Here is a 19228-nt window from a genome sequence, read left to right as displayed (position 1 = left end):
TTCAATTCATAAACATCAAGACTTCATGGGAAGGGTTTGGCTGCAGCGTGTACTGATGCACAGAAGGAAGCTATCCTAGCCAGTCTACTTAAAGAAGCAATGAGGCTCTGCAGGTGCATGTACGTCTCCTACCTTTATTCTGTCATCAGACACACCAGGTGGACTGCCAAGGACCTCGTGGCGCAATGGTAGCGCGTTTGACTCCAGATCAGAAGGTTGCGTGTTCAAATCACGTCGGGGTCATATTTGCTTTTCCCACTCTGAAATATAAAATTGCTCTTCAGTATCTCGTTATTTCAACCTGACTGCATCTTTGTGCTCTGGGCCTAGTTGTTCTGGCGTTTCGAATGTAAACTTTGCAGCAGGGAAGTATCATATTGACAGACACCCATGAAGGACATGGTCAACCTTTAAAGCAGGCCAATCTCTATGTTTTACTGGATGCAGCAGAAGTATTTCCTCTTTACCATCTCTTCAAGTGGGCCTGACTGATGTGCTGTTTTGTGTACGCTACGTGGGCTTTGTAAAGCATACCTCTGCCATTTGCATGGCCTCCTAGCGCTGTCAATATTTTCGTGTAATCGCTGAATGCTGCACTGTCCTGGGAACTCTAGGTGTGACTAAAGGATACATGCTGGGGCCCCGAAAGGGGGTCGGCAGTCTAGTGGCAATGCCCATCACTTTGCAGTTTGGGTTTGTGAGTTCAGGTACCGGTCTGGTGTCGGAAACCTGTAAGCGCCCTCCCAATCAACTGTCGGTCCTGGATTGTGAGGATTTCCCCTTATACTGGTCTCAGTAGACACATTTCCATTTTACTTTTTCACTCTCGCATTGCCTATTTCTCTCTCTCTCATAGATACATTATAGACAAGAGAGATATTGTCAGCGAGAGGGTTGCACAGCACCTTCCCCCATTTCCCTAAGTGCATTGCATGGGGCTCTGGGAGGCGTGCACATTTGTCTGAAACACAAAGATCCACTGGCAATTAAAAGCGTAAGGCCCTGGTTCGCATTTCTTAGAATTTGAGGTGGCACTCAGAGTTGTCTCGGGCGTGACTGTACCTTTCATAGGAGATGTGCTAATCCCCAAACCCTCTTCCTTTGTCCCAGTAATCTGTCCTAGGGCCTCTAGCAAGTTGTTTTCTGAAACAAAGCTTACCTGAACATCCTGTAAAATTGGTAACTTTTCAGTAGCAGTACAGTGCATTATATAGCATTCCTGTTGCGCACAGCATCTAGATCCAAAAATTGCTTACTCTACCCCAGAAACTAGAATTCACCCAGTCAAACAGAGGGATCTATAAAGAGCATGGCAAGTAGTTAACATAAGCTACTTCCCCCAAGTTCTCTTGGTGCACTCTGCTGCCCTCTTTTAACAGAAGAATGCAACTGCAGGTCTTGCTTCTCAGCAAGGTACCTACATATAGAAACCTTGGTGCACTCTTGCTAAATCTGCTGGAATGTGTCTTCTATTGTGCCCAAGGTGGTTGTGTATTTGGGGACTCAGGGAAGCAAGGGAGCAGTCTAATGCACTGTAGTGCTAAGAGAGGCATGGCTTTTTCAGAAAAAAGTTCAGGTTTTCTGCCAATCAGAAAAAAATAGCAATGCAATCAGGCCAAAGGCAGAACACACATGCCAGTGAGTCTCTGTGGCGCAATTGGTTAGCGCGTTCGGCTGTTAACCGAAAAGACGCTGCTGTTTTTGGCACAAAGACACAAAGTGTTCCACTCAGTAAACCTGAGTCATTTCTCCCGTGTTCTCTGGGTTCATCCTACTGTCCCCTTTTAACACAAGTGCGCAACTGTGGCTTTCTCCTCATAGCAAGTTATGCCTACACAGAGGACATTTGGTGCACTGTTGATGGGCTCTGTCCTCTACTAAATCCCCTGTGTTTGTGGATTAGGGGAGGTAGGGAAGTGCTTGATACCCTGATCTGCTGTGGGAAATAGAGCTATTTTAGAAATATTTTCAGGTTGCCTGGGAAGCATAAGCAAACAGCACACCAATCAGGCCCCAGTGTAAGCACTGCATGAGTCTCTGTGGCGCAATCGGTTAGCGCGTTCGGCTGTTAACCGAAAGGTTGGTGGTTCAAGCCCACCCAGGGACGATGCATTTTGGCTCAAAAATTCAGCATGACCAACTATGAACTTCTGTTTACCTCTCGCAAGTCTCGTCTGCTGACGTCCAATAAACTGCAAGCAATTCTTCTCGCTTGCTTTAGTTTTTCAAAACTTGCCATTCAATTCATAAACATCAAGACTTCATGGGAAGGGTTTGGCTGCAGCGTGTACTGATGCACAGAAGGAAGCTATCCTAGCCAGTCTACTTAAAGAAGCAATGAGGCTCTGCAGGTGCATGTACGTCTCCTACCTTTATTCTGTCATCAGACACACCAGGTGGACTGCAAAGGACCTCGTGGCGCAATGGTAGCGCGTCTGACTCCAGATCGGAAGGTTGCGTGTTCAAATCACGTCGGGGTCATGTTTGCTTTTCCCACTCTGAAATACAAAATTGCTCTTCAGTATCTCGGTATTTCAACCTGACTGCATCTTTGTGCTCTGGGCCTAGTTGTTCTGGCGTTTCGAATGTAAGCTTTGCAGCAGGGAAGTATCATATTGACAGACACCCATGAAGGACATGGTCAACCTTTAAAGCAGGCCAATCTCTATGTTTTACTGGATGCAGCAGAAGTATTTCCTCTTTACCATCTCTTCAAGTGGTCCTGACTGATGTGCTGTTTTGTGCACGCTACGTGGGCTTTGTAAAGCATACCTCTGCCATTTGCATAGCCTCCTAGCGCTGTCAATATTTTCGTGTAATCGCTGAATGCTGCACTGTCCTGGGAACTCTAGGTGTGACTAAAGGATATATGCTGGGGCCCCGAAAGGGGGTTGGCAGTCTAGTGGCAATGCCCATCACTTTGTAGTTTGGGTTTGTGAGTTCAGGTACCGGTCTGGTGTCGGAAACCTGTAAGCGCCCTCCCAATCAACTGTCGGTCCTGGATTGTGAGGATTTCCCCTTATACTGGTCTCAGTAGACACATTTCCATTTTACTTTTTCACTCTCGCATAGCCTATTTCTCTCTCTCTCATAGATACATTATAGACAAGAGAGACATTGTCAGCGAGAGGGCTTCACAGCACCTTCCCCCATTTCCCTAAGTGCATTGCAAGGGGCTCTGGGAGGCGTGCACATTTGTCTGAAACACAAAGATCCACTGGCAATAAAAAGCGTAGGACCCTAGTTCGCATTTCTTAGAATTTGAGGTGGCACTCAGAGTTGTCTCGGGCGTGACTGTACCTTACATAGGAGATGTGCTAATCCCCAAACCCTCTTCCTTTGTCCCAGTAATCTGTCCTAGGGCCTCTAGCAAGTTGTTTTCTGAAACAAAGCTTACCTGAACATCCTGTAAAATTGGTAACTTTTCAGTAGCAGTACAGTGCAGTATATAGCATTCCTGTTGCGCACAGCATCTAGATCCAAAAATTGCTTATTCTACCCCAGAAATTAGAATTCACCCAGTCAAACAGAGGGATCTATAAAGAGCATGGCAAGTAGTTAACATAAGCTACTTCCCCCAAGTTCTCTTGGTGCACTCTGCTGCCCTCTTTTAACAGAAGAATGCAACTGCAGGTCTTGCTTCTCAGCAAGGTACCTACATATAGAAACCTTGGTGCACTCTTGCTAAATCTGCTGGAATGTGTCTTCTATTGTGCCCAAGGTGGTTTTGCATTTGGGGACTCAGGGAAGTAAGGGAGCAGTCTAATGCACTGCAGTGCTAAGAAAGGCATTCCTTTTTCAGAAAAAAGTTCAGGTTTTCTGCCAATCAGAAAAAAATAACAATGCAATCAGGATAAAGGCAGAAAACACATGTCAGTGAGTCTCTGTGGCGCAATTGGTTAGCGCGTTCGGCTGTTAACCGAAAAGACGCTGCTGTTTTTGGCACAAAGACACAGAGTGTTCCACTTAGTAATCCTGAGTCATTTCTCCCGTGTTCTCTGGGTTCAGCCTACTGTCCCCTTTTAACACAAGTGCGCAACTGTGGCTTTCTCCTCATAGCAAGTTATGCCTATACAGAGGACATTTGGTGCACTGTTGATGGGCTCTGTCCTCTACTAAATCCCCTGTGTTTGTGGATTAGGGGAGGTAGGGAAGTGCTTGATACCCTGATTTGCTGAGGGAAATAGAGCTATTTTAGAAATATTTTCAGGTTGCCTGGGAAGCATAAGCAAACAGCACACCAATCAGGCCCCTGTGTAAGAACTGCATGAGTCTCTGTGGCGCAATCGGTTAGCGTGTTCGGCTGTTAACCGAAAGGTTGATGGTTCAAGCCCACCCAGGGATGGTGCATTTTGGCTCAAAAATTCAGCGTGACCAACTATGGACTTCTGTTTACCTCTCGCAGGTCTCGTCTGCTGACGTCCAAAAAATCCAATAAACTGCGAGCAATTCTTCTCGCTTGCTTTAGTTTTTCAAAACTTGCCATTCAATTCATAAACATCAAGACTTCATGGGAAGGGTTTGGCTGCAGCGTGTACTGATGCATAGAAGGAAGCTATCCTAGCCAGTCTACCTAAAGAAGCAATGAGGCTCTGCAGGTGCATGTACGTCTCCTACCTTTATTCTGTCATCAGACACACCAGGTGGACTGCCACAAGAACCTTGTGGCGCAATGGTAGCGCGTCTGACTCCAGATCAGAAGGTTGCGTGTTCAAATCACGTCGGGGTCATATTTGCTTTTCCCACTCTGAAATACAAAATTGCTCTTCAGTATCTCGTTATTTCAACCTGACTGCATCTTTGTGCTCTCGGCCTAGTTGTTCTGGCGTTTCGAATGTAAGCTTTGCAGCAGGGAAGTATCATATTGACAGACACCCATGAAGGACATGGTCAACCTTTATAGCAGGCCAATCTCTATGTTTTAATGGATGCAGCAGAAGTATTTCCTCTTTACCATCTCTTCAAGTGGGCCTGACTGATGTGCTGTTTTGTGCACGCTACGTGGGCTTTGTAAAGCATACCTCTGCCATTTGCATGGCCTCCTAGCGCTGTCAATATTTTCGTGTAATCGCTGAATACTGCACTGTCCTGGGAACTCTAGGTGTGACTAAAGGATATATGCTGGGGCCCCGAAAGGGGGTCGGCAGTCTAGTGGCAATGGGCATCACTTTGCAGTTTGGGTTTGTGAGCTCAGGTACCGGTCTGGTGTCGGAAACCTGTAAGCGCCCTCCCAATCAACTGTCGGTCCTGGATTGTGAGGATTTCCCCTTATACTGGTCTCAGTAGACACATTTCCATTTTACTTTTTCACTCTCGCATTGCCTATTTCTCTCTCTCTCATAGATACATTATAGACAAGAGAGACATTGTCAGCGAGAGGGTTGCACAGCACCTTCCCCCATTTCCCTAAGTGCATTGCATGGGGCTCTGGGAGGCGTGCACATTTGTCTGAAACACAAAGATCCACTGGCAATAAAAGGCGTAGGACCCTAGTTTGCATTTCTTAGAATTTGAGGTGACACTCAGAGTTGTCTCGGGCGTGACTGTACCTTTCATAGGAGATGTGCTAATCCCCAAACCCTCTTCCTTTGTCCCAGTAATCTGTCTTAGTGCCTCTAGCAAGTTGTTTTCTGAAACAAAGCTTACCTGAACATCCTGTAAAATTGGTAACTTTTCAGTAGCAGTACAGTGCAGTATATAGCATTCCTGTTGCGCACAGCATCTAGATCCAAAAATTGCTTACTCTAACCCAGAAATTAGAATTCACCCAGTCAAACAGAGGGATCTATAAAGAGCATGGCAAGTAGTTAACATAAGCTACTTCCCCCAAGTTCTCTTGGTGCACTCTGCTGCCATCTTTTAACAGAAGAATGCAACTGCAGGTCTTGCTTCTCAGAAAGGTACCTACATATAGAAACCTTGGTGCACTCTTGCTAAATCTGCTGGAATGTGTCTTCTATTGTGCCCAAGGTGGTTGTGTATTTGGCGACTCAGGGAAGCAAGGGAGCAGTCTAATGCACTGCAGTGCTAAGAGAGGCATGCCTTTTTCAGAAAAAAGTTCAGGTTTTCTGCCAATCAGAAAAAAATAGCAATGCAATCAGGCCAAAGGCAGAACACACATGCCAGTGAGTCTCTGTGGCGCAATTGGTTAGCGCGTTCGGCTGTTAACCGAAAAGACGCTGCTGTTTTGGGCACAAAGACACAGAGTGTTCCACTCAGTAAACCTGAGTCATTTCTCCCGTGTTCTCTGGGTTCAGCCTACTGTCCCCTTTTAACACAAGTGCGCAACTGTGGCTTTCTCCTCATAGCAAGTTATGCCTACACAGAGGACATTTGGTGCACTGTTGATGGGCTCTGTCCTCTACTAAATCCCCTGTGTTTGTGGATTACGGGAGGTAGGGAAGTGCTTGATACCCTGATTTGCTGTGGGGAAATAGAGCTATTTTAGAAGTATTTTCAGGTTGCCTGGGGAGCATAAGCAAACAGCACACCAATCAGGCCCCAGTGTAAGCACTGCATGAGTCTCTGTGGCGCAATCGGTTAGCGCGTTAGGCTGTTAACCGAAAGGTTGGTGGTTCAAGCCCACCCAGGGACGATGCATTTTGGCTCAAAAATTGAGCATGACCAACTATGAACTTCTGTTTACCTCTCGCAGGGGTCTCGTCTACTGACGTCCAAAAAATCCAATAAACTGCAAGCAATTCTTCTCGCTTGCTTTAGTTTTTCAAAACTTGCCATTCAATTCATAAACATCAAGACTTCATGGGAAGGGTTTGGCTGCAGCGTGTACTGATGCACAGAAGGAAGCTATCCTAGCCAGTCTACCTAAAGAAGCAATGAGGCTCTGCAGGTGCATGTACGTCTCCTACCTTTATTCTGTCATCAGACACACCAGGTGGATTGCCACAAGGACCTCGTGGCGCAATGGTAGCGCATCTGAAACCAGATCAGAAGGTTGTGTGTTCAAATCACGTCGGGGTCATACTTCCTTTTCCCACTCTGAAATACAAAATTGCTCTTCAGTATCTCGTTATTTCAACCTGACTGCATCTTTGTGCTCTGGGCCTAGTTGTTCTGGCGTTTCGAATGTAAACTTTGCAGCAGGGAAGTATCATATTGACAGACACCCATGAAGGACATGGTCAACCTTTAAAGCAGGGCAATCTCTATGTTTTACTGGATGCAGCAGAAGTATTTCCTCTTTACCATCTCTTCAAGTGGGCCTGACTGATGTGCTGTTTTGTGCACGCTACGTGGGCTTTGTAAAGCATACCTCTGCCATTTGCATGGCCTCCTAGCGCTGTCAATATTTTCGTGTAATCGCTGAATGCTGCAGTGTCCTGGGAACTCTAGGTGTGACTAAAGGATATATGTTGGGGCCCCGAAAGGGGGTCGGCAGTCTAGTGGCAATGCCCATCACTTTGCAGTTTGGGTTTGTGAGTTCAGGTACCGGTCTGGTGTCGGAAACCTGTAAGCGCCCTCCCAATCAACTGTCGGTCCTGGATTGTGAGGATTTCCCCTTATACTGGTCTCAGTAGACACATTTCCATTTTACTTTTTCACTCTCGCATTGCCTATTTCTCTCTCTCTCATAGATACATTATAGACAAGAGAGACATTGTCAGCGAGAGGGCTTCACAGCACCTTCCCCCATTTCCCTAAGTGCATTGCATGGGGCTCTGGGAGGCGTGCACATTTGTCTGAAACACAAAGATCCACTGGCAATAAAAGGCGTAGGACCCCAGTTCGCATTTCTTAGAATTTGAGGAGGCACTCAGAGTTGTCTCGGGCGTGACTGTACCTTTCATAGGAGATGTGCTAATCCCCAAACCCTCTTCCTTTGTCCCAGTAATCTGTCCTAGGGCCTCTAGCAAGTTGTTTTCTGAAACAAAGCTTACCTGAACATCCTGTAAAATTGGTAACTTTTCAGTAGCAGTACAGTGCAGTATATAGCATTCCTGTTGCGCACAGCATCTAGATCCAAAAATTGCTTACTCTACCCCAGAAATTAGAATTCACCCAGTCAAACAGAGGGATCTATAAAGAGCATGGCAAGTAGTTAACATAAGCTACTTCCCCCAAGTTCTCTTGGTGCACTCTGCTGCCCTCTTTTAACAGAAGAATGCAACTGCAGGTCTTGCTTCTCAGCAAGGTACCTACATATAGAATCCTTGGTGCACTCTTGCTAAATCTGCTGGAATGTGTCTTCTATTGTGCCCAAGGTGGTTGTGTATTTGGGGACTCAGGGAAGCAAGGGAGCAGTCTAATGCACTGCAGTGCTAAGAGAGGCATGCCTTTTTCAGAAAAAAGTTCAGGTTTTCTGCCAATCAGAAAAAAATAGCAATGCAATCAGGCCAAAGGCAGAACACACATGCCAGTGAGTCTCTGTGGCGCAATTGGTTAGCGCGTTCGGCTGTTAACCGAAAAGACGCTGCTGTTTTGGGCACAAAGACACAGAGTGTTCCACTCAGTAAACCTGAGTCATTTCTCCCGTGTTCTCTGGGTTCAGCCTACTGTCCCCTTTTAACACAAGTGCGCAACTGTGGCTTTCTCCTCATAGCAAGTTATGCCTACACAGAGGGCATTTGGTGCACTGTTGATGGGCTCTGTCCTCTACTAAATCCCCTGTGTTTGTGGATTACGGGAGGTAGGGAAGTGCTTGATACCCTGATTTGCTGTTGGAAATAGAGCTATTTTAGAAATATTTTCAGGTTGCCTGGGAAGCATAAGCAAACAGCACACCAATCAGGCCCCAGTGTAAGCACTGCATGAGTCTCTGTGGCACAATTGGTTAGCGCGTTCGGCTGTTAACCGAAAGGTTGGTGGTTCAAGCCCACCCAGGGACGATGCATTTTGGCTCAAAAATTCAGCATGACCAACTATGAACTTCTGTTTACCTCTCGCAGGTCTCGTCTGCTGACGTCCAAAAAATCCAATAAACTGCAAGCAATTCTTCTCGCTTGCTTTAGTTTTTCAAAACTTGCCATTCAATTCATAAACATCAAGACTTCATGGGAAGGGTTTGGCTTCAGCGTGTACTGATGCACAGAAGGAAGCTATCCTAGCCAGTCTACTTAAAGAAGCAATGAGGCTCTGCAGGTGCATGTACGTCTCCTAGCTTTATTCTGTCATCAGACACACCAGGTGAACTGCCGCAAGGACCTCGTGGCGCAATGGTAGCGCGTCTGACTCCAGATCAGAAGCGTCGGGGGCATATTTGCTTTTCCCACTCTGAAATATAAAATTGCTCTTCAGTATCTCGTTATTTCAACCTGACTGCATCTTTGTGCTCTGGGCCTAGTTGTTCTGGCATTTCGAATGTAAGCTTTGCAGCAGGGAAGTATCATATTGACAGACACCCATGAAGGACATGGTCAACCTTTAAAGCAGGCCAATCTCTATGTTTTACTGGATGCAGCAGAAGTATTTCCTCTTTACCATCTCTTCAAGTGGGCCTGACTGATGTGCTGTTTTGTGCACGCTACGTGGGCTTTGTAAAGCATACCTTTGCCATTTGCATGGCCTCCTAGCGCTGTCAATATTTTCGTGTAATCGCTGAATGCTGCACTGTCCTGGGAACTCTAGGTGTGACTAAAGGATATATGCTGGGGCCCCGAAAGGGGGTCGGCAGTCTAGTGGCAATGCCCATCACTTTGCAGTTTGGGTTTGTGAGTTCAGGTACCGGTCTGGTGTCGGAAACCTGTAAGCGCCCTCCCAATCAACTGTCGGTCCTGGATTGTGAGGATTTCCCCTTATACTGGTCTCAGTAGACACATTTCCATTTTACTTTTTCACTCTCGCATTGCCTATTTCTCTCTCTCTCATAGATACATTATAGACAAGAGAGACATTGTCAGCGAGAGGGTTGCACAGCACCTTCCCCCAATTCCCTAAGTGCATTGCATGGGGCTCTGGGAGGCGTGCACATTTGTCTGAAACACAAAGATCCACTGGCAATAAAAAGCGTAGTTCCCTAGTTTGCATTTCTTAAAATTTGAAGTGACACTCAGAGTTGTCTCGGGCGTGACTGTACCTTTCATAGGAGATGTGCTAATCCCCAAACCCTCTTCCTTTGTCCCAGTAATCTGTCTTAGTGCCTCTAGCAAGTAGTTTTCTGAAACAAAGCTTACCTGAACATCCTGTAAAATTGGTAACTATTCAGTAGCAGTACAGTGCAGTATATAGCATTCCTGTTGCGCACAGCATCTAGATCCAAAAATTGCTTACTCTACCCCAGAAATTAGAATTCACCCAGTCAAACAGAGGGATCTATAAAGAGCATGGCAAGTAGTTAACATAAGCTACTTCCCCCAAGTTCTCTTGGTGCACTCTGCTGCCCTCTTTTAACAGAAGAATGCAACTGCAGGTCTTGCTTCTCAGCAAGGTACCTACATATAGAATCCTTGGTGCACTCTTGCTAAATCTGCTGGAATGTGTCTTCTATTGTGCCCAAGGTGGTTGTGTATTTGGGGACTCAGGGAAGCAAGGGAGCAGTCTACTGCACTGCAGTGCTAAGAGAGGCATGCCTTTTTCAGAAGAAAGTTCAGGTTTTCTGCCAATCAGAAAAAAAATAGCAATGCAATCAGGCCAAAGGCAGAACACACATGCCAGTGAGTCTCTGTGGCGCAATTGGTTAGCGCGTTCGGCTGTTAACCGAAAAGACGCTGCTGTTTTTGTCACAAAGACACAGAGTGTTCCACTCAGTAAACCTGAGTCATTTCTCCCGTGTTCTCTGGGTTCAGCCTACTGTCCCCTTTTAACACAAGTGCGCAACTGTGGCTTTCTCCTCATAGCAAGTTATGCCTACACAGAGGACATTTGGTGCACTGTTGATGGGCTCTGTCCTCTACTAAATCCCCTGTGTTTGTGGATTAGGGGAGGTAGGGAAGTGCTTGATACCCTGATTTGCTATGGGAAATAGAGCTATTTTAGAAATATTTTCAGGTTGCCTGGGAAGCATAAGCAAACAGCACACCAATCAGGCCCCTGTGTAAGAACTGCATGAGTCTCTGTGGCGCAATCGGTTAGCGCGTTCGGCTGTTAACCGAAAGGTTGGTGGTTCAAGCCCACCCAGGGACGGTGCATTTTGGCTCAAAAATTCAGCATGACCAACTATGAACTTCTGTTTACCTCTCGCAGGTCTCGTCTGCTGACGTCCAAAAAATCCAATAAACTGTAAGCAATTCTTCTCGCTTGCTTTAGTTTTTCAAAACTTGCCATTCAATTCATAAACATCAAGACTTCATGGGAAGGGTTTGGCTGCAGCGTGTACTGATGCACAGAAGGAAGCTATCCTAGCCAGTCTACTTAAAGAAGCAATGAGGCTCTGCAGGTCCATGCACGTCTCCTACCTTTATTCTGTCATCAGACATACCAGGTGGATTTCTGCAAGGACCTCGTGGCGCAATGGTAGCGCGTCTGACTCCAGATCAGAAGGTTTCGTGTTCAAATCACGTCGGGGGCATATTTGCTTTTCCCACTCTGAAATATAAAATTGCTCTTCAGTAATTCGTTATTTCAACCTGACTGCATCTTTGTGCTCTGGGCCTAGTTGTTCTGGCGTTTCGAATGTAAGCTTTGCAGCAGGGAAGTATCATATTTGCAGACACCCATGAAGGACATGATCAACCTTTAAAGCAGGCCAATCTCTATGTTTTACTGGATGCAGCAGAAGTATTTCCTCTTTACCATCTCTTCAAGTGGGCCTGACTGATGTGCTGTTTTGTGCACGCTACGTGGGCTTTGTAAAGCATACCTCTGCCATTTGCATGGCCTCCTAGCGCTGTCAATATTTTCGTGTAATCGCTGAATGCTGCACTGTCCTGGGAACTCTAGGTGTGACCAAACGATATATGCTGGGGCCCCGAAAGGGGGTCGGCAGTCTAGTGGCAATGCCCTTCACTTTGCAGTTTGGGTTTGTGAGTTCAGGTACCGGTCTGGTGTCAGAAAACTGTAAGCGCCCTCCCAATCAACTGTCAGTCCTGGATTGTGAGGATTTCCCCTTATACTGGTCTCAGTAGACACATTTCCATTTTACTTTTTCACTCTCGCATTGCCTATTTCTCTCTCTCTCATAGATACATTATAGACAAGAGAGACATTGTCAGCGAGAGGGTTGCACAGCACCTTCCCCCATTTCGCTAAGTGCATTGCATGGGGCTCTGGGAGGCGTGCACATTTGTCTGAAACACAAAAATCCACTGGCAATAAAAGGCGTAGGACCCCAGTTCGCATTTCTTAGAATTTGAGGAGGCACTCAGAGTTGTCTCGGGCGTGACTGTACCTTTCATAGGAGATGTGCTAATCCCCAAACCCTCTTCCTTTGTCCCAGTAATCTGTCCTAGGGCCTCTAGCAAGATGTTTTCTGAAACAAAGCTTACCTGAACATCCTGTAAAATTGGTAACTTTTCAGTAGCAGTACAGTGCAGTATATAGCATTCCTGTTGCGCACAGCATCTAGATCCAAAAATTGCTTACTCTACCCCAGAAATTAGAATTCACCCAGTCAAACAGAGGGATCTATAAAGATCATGGCAAGTAGTTAACATAAGCTACTTCCCCCAAGTTCTCTTGGTGCACTCTGCTGCCCTCTTTTAACAGAAGAATGCAACTGCAGGTCTTGCTTCTCAGCAAGGTACCTACATATAGAAACCTTGGTGCACTCTTGCTAAATCTGCTGGAATGTGTCTTCTATTGTGCCCAAGGTGGTTGTGTATTTGGGGACTCAGGGAAGTAAGGGAGCAGTCTAATGCACTGCAGTGCTAAGAGAGGCATGCCTTTTTCAGAAAAAAGTTCAGGTTTTCTGCCAATCAGAAAAAAATAGCAATGCAATCAGGCCAAAGGCAGAACACACATGCCAGTGAGTCTCTGTGGCACAATTGGTTAGCGCGTTCGGCTGTTAACCGAAAAGACGCTGCTGTTTTTGGCACAAAGACACAGAGTGTTCCACTCAGTAAACCTGAGTCATTTCTCCCGTGTTCTCTGGGTTCAGCCTACTGTCCCCTTTTAACACAAGTGCGCAACTGTGGTTTTCTCCTCATAGCAAGTTATGCCTACACAGAGGACATTTTGTGCACTGTTGATGGGCTCTGTCCTCTACTAAATCCCCTGTGTTTGTGGATTACGGGAGGTAGGGAAGTGCTTGATACCCTGATTTGCTGTGGGAAATAGAGCTATTTTAGAAATATTTTCAGGTTGCCTGGGAAGCATAAGCAAACAGCACACCAATCAGGCCCCTGTGTAAGAACTGCATGAGTCTCTGTGGCGCAATCGGTTAGCGCGTTCGGCTGTTAACCGAAAGGTTGGTGGTTCAAGCCCACCCAGGGACGGTGCATTTTGGCTCAAAAATTCAGCGTGACCAACTATGGACTTCTGTTTACCTCTCGCAGGTCTCGTCTGCTGACGTCCAAAAAATCCAATAAACTGCAAGCAATTCTTCTCGCTTGCTTTAGTTTTTCAAAACTTGCCATTCAATTCATAAACATCAAGACTTCATGGGAAGGGTTTGGCTGCAGCGTGTACTGATGCACAGAAGGAAGCTATCCTAGCCAGTCTACCTAAAGAAGCAATGAGGCTCTGCAGGTGCATGTACGTCTCCTACCTTTATTCTGTCATCAGACACACCAGGTGGATTGCCACAAGGACCTCGTGGCGCAATGGTAGCGCGTCTGACTCCAGATCAAAAGGTTGTGTGTTCAAATCACGTCGGGGTCATACTTCCTTTTCCCACTCTGAAATACAAAATTGCTCTTCAGTATCTCGTTATTTCAACCTGACTGCATCTTTGTGCTCTGGGCCTAGTTGTTCTGGCGTTTCGAATGTAAGCTTTGCAGCAGGGAAGTATCATATTGACAGACACCCATGAAGGACATGGTCAACCTTTAAAGCAGGCCAATCTCTATGTTTTACTGGATGCAGCAGAAGTATTTCCTCTTTACCATCTCTTCAAGTGGGCCTGACTGATGTGCTGTTTTGTGCACGCTACGTGGGCTTTGTAAAGCATACCTCTGCCATTTGCATGGCCTCCTAGCGCTGTCAATATTTTCGTGTAATCGCTGAATGCTGCACTGTCCTGGGAACTCTAGGTGTGACTAAAGGATATATGTTGGGGCCCCGAAAGGGGGTCGGCAGTCTAGTGGCAATGGGCATCACTTTGCAGTTTGGGTTTGTGAGTTCAGGTACCGGTCTGGTGTCGGAAACCTGTAAGCGCCCTCCCAATCAACTGTCGGTCCTGGATTGTGAGGATTTCCCCTTATACTGGTCTCAGTAGACACATTTCCATTTTACTTTTTCACTCTCGCATTGCCTATTTCTCTCTCTCTCATAGTTACATTATAGACAAGAGAGACATTGTCAGCGAGAGGGCTTCACAGCACCTTCCCCCCTTTCCCTAAGTGCATTGCAAGGGGCTCTGGGAGGCGTGCACATTTGTCTGAAACACAAAGATCCACTGGCAATAAAAAGCGTAGGTCCCTAGTTTGCATTTCTTAGAATTTGAGGTGACACTCAGAGTTGTCTCGGGCGTGACTGTACCTTTCATAGGAGATGTGCTAATCCCCAAACCCTCTTCCTTTGTCCCAGTAATCTGTCTTAGTGCATCTAGCAAGTTGTTTTCTGAAACAAAGCTTACCTGAACATCCTGTAAAATTGGTAACTTTTCAGTAGCAGTACAGTGCAGTATATAGCATTCCTGTTGCGCACAGCATCTAGATCCAAAAATTGCTTACTCTACCCCAGAAATTAGAATTCACCCAGTCAAACAGAGGGATCTATAAAGAGCATGGCAAGTAGTTAACATAAGCTACTTCCCCCAAGTTCTCTTGGTGCACTCTGCTGCACTATTTTAACAGAAGAATGCAACTGCAGGTCTTGCTTCTCAGCAAGGTACCTACATATAGAATCCTTGGTGCACTCTTGCTAAATCTGCTGGAATGTGTCTTCTATTGTGCCCAAGGTGGTTTTGTATTTGGGGACTCAGGGAAGTAAGGGAGCAGTCTAATGCACTGCAGTGCTAAGAGAGGCATGCCTTTTTCAGAAAAAAGTTCAGGTTTTCTGCCAATCAGAAAAAAATAGCAATGCAATCAGGCCAAAGGCAGAACACACATGCCAGTGAGTCTCTGTGGCACAATTGGTTAGCGCGTTCGGCTGTTAACCGAAAAGACGCTGCTGTTTTTGGCACAAAGACACAGAGTGTTCCACTCAGTAAACCTGAGTCATTTCTCCCGTGTTCTCTGGGTTCAGCCTACTGTCCCCTTTTAACACAAGTGCGCAACTGTGGTTTTCTCCTCATAGCAAGTTATGCCTACACAGAGGACATTTTGTGCACTGTTGATGGGCTCTGTCCTCTACTAAATCCCCTGTGTTTGTGGATTACGGGAGGTAGGGAAGTGCTTGATACCCTGATTTGCTGTGGGAAATAGAGCTATTTTAGAAATATTTTCAGGTTGCCTGGGAAGCATAAGCAAACAGCACACCAATCAGGCCCCTGTGTAAGAACTGCATGAGTCTCTGTGGCGCAATCGGTTAGCGCGTTCGGCTGTTAACCGAAAAGTTGGTGGTTCAAGCCCACCCAGGGACGGTGCATTTTGGCTCAAAAATTCAGCGTGACCAACTATGGACTTCTGTTTACCTCTCGCAGGTCTCGTCTGCTGACGTCCAAAAAATCCAATAAACTGCAAGCAATTCTTCTCGCTTGCTTTAGTTTTTCAAAACTTGCCATTCAATTCATAAACATCAAGACTTCATGGGAAGGGTTTGGCTGCAGCGTGTACTGATGCACAGAAGGAAGCTATCCTAGCCAGTCTACCTAAAGAAGCAATGAGGCTCTGCAGGTGCATGTACGTCTCCTACCTTTATTCTGTCATCAGACACACCAGGTGGATTGCCACAAGGACCTCGTGGCGCAATGGTAGCGCGTCTGACTCCAGATCAAAAGGTTGTGTGTTCAAATCACGTCGGGGTCATACTTCCTTTTCCCACTCTGAAATACAAAATTGCTCTTCAGTATCTCGTTATTTCAACCTGACTGCATCTTTATGCTCTGGGCCTAGTTGTTCTGGCGTTTCGAATGTAAGCTTTGCAGCAGGGAAGTATCATATTGACAGACACCCATGAAGGACATGGTCAACCTTTAAAGCAGGCCAATCTCTATGTTTTACTGGATGCAGCAGAAGTATTTCCTCTTTACCATCTCTTCAAGTGGGCCTGACTGATGTGCTGTTTTGTGCACGCTACGTGGGCTTTGTAAAGCATACCTCTGCCATTTGCATGGCCTCCTAGCGCTGTCAATATTTTCGTGTAATCGCTGAATGCTGCACTGTCCTGGGAAATCTAGGTGTGACTAAAGGATATATGCTGGGGCCCCGAAAGGGGGTCGGCAGTCTAGTGGCAATGCCCATCACTTTGCAGTTTGGGTTTGTGAGTTCAGGTACCGGTCTGGTGTCGGAAACCTGTAAGCGCCCTCCCAATCAACTGTCGGTCCTGGATTGTGAGGATTTCCCCTTATACTGGTCTCAGTAGACACATTTCCATTTTACTTTTTCACTCTCGCATTGCCTATTTCTCTCTCTCTCATAGATACATTATAGACAAGAGAGACATTGTCAGCGAGAGGGTTGCACAGCACCTTCCCCCATTTCCCTAAGTGCATTGCATGGGGCTCTGGGAGGCGTGCACATTTGTCTGAAACACAAAGATCCACTGGCAATAAAAAGCGTAGGTCCCTAGTTTGCATTTCTTAAAATTTGAAGTGACACTCAGAGTTGTCTCGGGCGTGACTGTACCTTTCATAGGAGATGTGCTAATCCCCAAACCCTCTTCCTTTGTCCCAGTAATCTGTCTTAGTGCCTCTAGCAAGTTGTTTTCTGAAACAAAGCTTACCTGAACATCCTGTAAAATTGGTAACTATTCAGTAGCAGTACAGTGCAGTATATAGCATTCCTGTTGCGCACAGCATCTAGATCCAAAAATTGCTTACTCTACCCCAGAAATTAGAATTCACCCAGTCAAACAGAGGGATCTATAAAGAGCATGGCAAGTAGTTAACATAAGCTACTTCCCCCAAGTTCTCTTGGTGCACTCTGCTGCCCTCTTTTAACAGAAGAATGCAACTGCAGGTCTTGCTTCTCAGCAAGGTACCTACATATAGAATCCTTGGTGCACTCTTGCTAAATCTGCTGGAATGTGTCTTCTATTGTGCCCAAGGTGGTTGTGTATTTGGGGACTCAGGGAAGCAAGGGAGCAGTCTACTGCACTGCAGTGCTAAGAGAGGCATGCCTTTTTCAGAAAAAAGTTCAGGTTTTCTGCCAATCAGAACAAAATAGCAATGCAATCAGGCCAAAGGCAGAACACACATGCCAGTGAGTCTCTGTGGCGCAATTGGTTAGCGCGTTCGGCTGTTAACCGAAAAGACGCTGCTGTTTTTGGCACAAAGACACAGAGTGTTCCACTCAGTAAACCTGAGTCATTTCTCCCGTGTTCTCTGGGTTCAGCCTACTGTCCCCTTTTAACACAAGTGCGCAACTGTGGCTTTCTCCTCATAGCAAGTTATGCCTACACAGAGGACATTTGGTGCACTGTTGATGGGCTCTGTCCTCTACTAAATCCCCTGTGTTTGTGGATTAGGGGAGGTAGGGAAGTGCTTGATACCCTGATTTGCTGTGGGAAATAGAGCTATTTTAGAAATATTTTCAGGTTGCCTGGGAAGCATAAGCAAACAGCACACAAATCAGGCCCCTGTGTAAGAACTGCATGAGTCTCTGTGGCGCAATCGGTTAGCGCGTTCGGCTGTTAACCGAAAGGTTGGTGGTTCAAGCCCACCCAGGGACGGTGCATTTTGGCTCAAAAATTCAGCATGACCAACTATGAACTTCTGTTTACCTCTCGCAGGTCTCGTCTGCTGACGTCCAAAAAATCCAATAAACTGTAAGCAATTCTTCTCGCTTGCTTTAGTTTTTCAAAACTTGCCATTCAATTCATAAACATCAAGACTTCATGGGAAGGGTTTGGCTGCAGCGTGTACTGACGCACAGAAGGAAGCTATCCTAGCCAGTCTACCTAAAGAAGCAATGAGGCTCTGCAGGTGCATGTACGTCTCCTACCTTTATTCTGTCATCAGACACACCAGGTGGATTTCCACAAGGACCTCGTGGCGCAATGGTAGCGCGTCTGACTCCAGATCAGAAGGTTTCGTGTTCAAATCACGTCGGGGGCATATTTGCTTTTCCCACTCTGAAATATAAAATTGCTCTTCAGTAATTCGTTATTTCAACCTGACTGCATCTTTGTGCTCTGGGCCTAGTTGTTCTGGCTTTTCGAATGTAAGCTTTGCAGCAGGGAAGTATCATATTGACAGACACCCATGAAGGACATGGTCAACCTTTAAAGCAGGCCAATCTCTATGTTTTACTGGATGCAGCAGAAGTATTTCCTCTTTACCATCTCTTCAAGTGGGCCTGACTGATGTGCTGTTTTGTGCACGCTACGTGGGCTTTGTAAAGCATACCTCTGCCATTTGCATGGCCTCCTAGCGCTGTCAATATTTTCGTGTAATCGCTGAATGCTGCACTGTCCTGGGAACTCTAGGTGTGACCAAACGATATATGCTGGGGCCCCGAAAGGGGGTCGGCAGTCTAGTGGCAATGGGCATCACTTTGCAGTTTGGGTTTGTGAGTTCAGGTACCGGTCTGGTGTCGGAAACCTGTAAGCGCCCTCCCAATCAACTGTCAGTCCTGGATTGTGAGGATTTCCCCTTATACTGGTCTCAGTAGACACATTTCCATTTTACTTTTTCACTCTCGCATTGCCTATTTCTCTCTCTCTCATAGATACATTATAGACAAGAGAGACATTGTCAGCGAGAGGGTTGCACAGCACCTTCCCTCATTTCCCTAAGTGCATTGCAAGGGGCTCTGGGAGGCGTGCACATTTGTCTGAAACACAAAGATCCACTGGCAATAAAAAGCGTAGGTCCCTAGTTTGCATTTCTTAGAATTTGAGGCGGCACTCAGAGTTGTCTCGGGCGTGACTGTACCTTTCATAGGAGATGTGCTAATCCCCAAACCCTCTTCCTTTGTCCCAGTAATCTGTCTTAGTGCCTCTAGCAAGTTGTTTTCTGAAACAAAGCTTACCTGAACATCCTGTAAAATTGGTAACTTTTCAGTAGCAGTACAGTGCAGTATATAGCATTCCTGTTGCGCACAGCATCTAGATCCAAAAATTGCTTACTCTA

At 46.2% G+C, this 19228-nt stretch overlaps 14 non-coding genes across 14 annotated transcripts; all 14 read left to right on the top strand.

Annotated features, from left to right (window-relative positions):
- The first annotated feature begins 171 nt into the window (after positions 1 to 171).
- TRNAW-CCA (transfer RNA tryptophan (anticodon CCA)) lies at positions 172 to 243 on the top strand. Its single transcript has one exon. It is a non-coding gene; the product is annotated as a tRNA-Trp (tRNA).
- A 1790-nt stretch (positions 244 to 2033) lies between these two features.
- On the top strand, positions 2034 to 2107 carry TRNAN-GUU (transfer RNA asparagine (anticodon GUU)). Its single transcript has one exon. It is a non-coding gene; the product is annotated as a tRNA-Asn (tRNA).
- Positions 2108 to 2409: 302 nt separating this feature from the next.
- TRNAW-CCA (transfer RNA tryptophan (anticodon CCA)) lies at positions 2410 to 2481 on the top strand. The gene has a single exon. It is a non-coding gene; the product is annotated as a tRNA-Trp (tRNA).
- A 2177-nt stretch (positions 2482 to 4658) lies between these two features.
- TRNAW-CCA (transfer RNA tryptophan (anticodon CCA)) lies at positions 4659 to 4730 on the top strand. Its single transcript has one exon. It is a non-coding gene; the product is annotated as a tRNA-Trp (tRNA).
- Positions 4731 to 6521: 1791 nt separating this feature from the next.
- TRNAN-GUU (transfer RNA asparagine (anticodon GUU)) lies at positions 6522 to 6595 on the top strand. The gene has a single exon. It is a non-coding gene; the product is annotated as a tRNA-Asn (tRNA).
- A 2177-nt stretch (positions 6596 to 8772) lies between these two features.
- Positions 8773 to 8846, top strand: TRNAN-GUU (transfer RNA asparagine (anticodon GUU)). The gene has a single exon. It is a non-coding gene; the product is annotated as a tRNA-Asn (tRNA).
- Positions 8847 to 11005: 2159 nt separating this feature from the next.
- Positions 11006 to 11079, top strand: TRNAN-GUU (transfer RNA asparagine (anticodon GUU)). The gene has a single exon. It is a non-coding gene; the product is annotated as a tRNA-Asn (tRNA).
- A 313-nt stretch (positions 11080 to 11392) lies between these two features.
- Positions 11393 to 11464, top strand: TRNAW-CCA (transfer RNA tryptophan (anticodon CCA)). The gene has a single exon. It is a non-coding gene; the product is annotated as a tRNA-Trp (tRNA).
- Positions 11465 to 13254: 1790 nt separating this feature from the next.
- TRNAN-GUU (transfer RNA asparagine (anticodon GUU)) lies at positions 13255 to 13328 on the top strand. The gene has a single exon. It is a non-coding gene; the product is annotated as a tRNA-Asn (tRNA).
- Positions 13329 to 13641: 313 nt separating this feature from the next.
- On the top strand, positions 13642 to 13713 carry TRNAW-CCA (transfer RNA tryptophan (anticodon CCA)). Its single transcript has one exon. It is a non-coding gene; the product is annotated as a tRNA-Trp (tRNA).
- Positions 13714 to 15503: 1790 nt separating this feature from the next.
- On the top strand, positions 15504 to 15577 carry TRNAN-GUU (transfer RNA asparagine (anticodon GUU)). Its single transcript has one exon. It is a non-coding gene; the product is annotated as a tRNA-Asn (tRNA).
- Positions 15578 to 15890: 313 nt separating this feature from the next.
- Positions 15891 to 15962, top strand: TRNAW-CCA (transfer RNA tryptophan (anticodon CCA)). The gene has a single exon. It is a non-coding gene; the product is annotated as a tRNA-Trp (tRNA).
- Positions 15963 to 17752: 1790 nt separating this feature from the next.
- TRNAN-GUU (transfer RNA asparagine (anticodon GUU)) lies at positions 17753 to 17826 on the top strand. Its single transcript has one exon. It is a non-coding gene; the product is annotated as a tRNA-Asn (tRNA).
- A 313-nt stretch (positions 17827 to 18139) lies between these two features.
- On the top strand, positions 18140 to 18211 carry TRNAW-CCA (transfer RNA tryptophan (anticodon CCA)). The gene has a single exon. It is a non-coding gene; the product is annotated as a tRNA-Trp (tRNA).
- The last annotated feature ends 1017 nt before the right edge of the window (positions 18212 to 19228 follow it).

The sequence above is a fragment of the Ambystoma mexicanum genome, chromosome 11 (assembly GCF_040938575.1).
Source record: "Ambystoma mexicanum isolate Mex_15411 chromosome 11, UKY_AmexF1_1, whole genome shotgun sequence".
Lineage (NCBI taxonomy): Eukaryota > Metazoa > Chordata > Amphibia > Caudata > Ambystomatidae > Ambystoma > Ambystoma mexicanum.
This window is presented reverse-complemented; position numbering and strand designations above follow the sequence as displayed.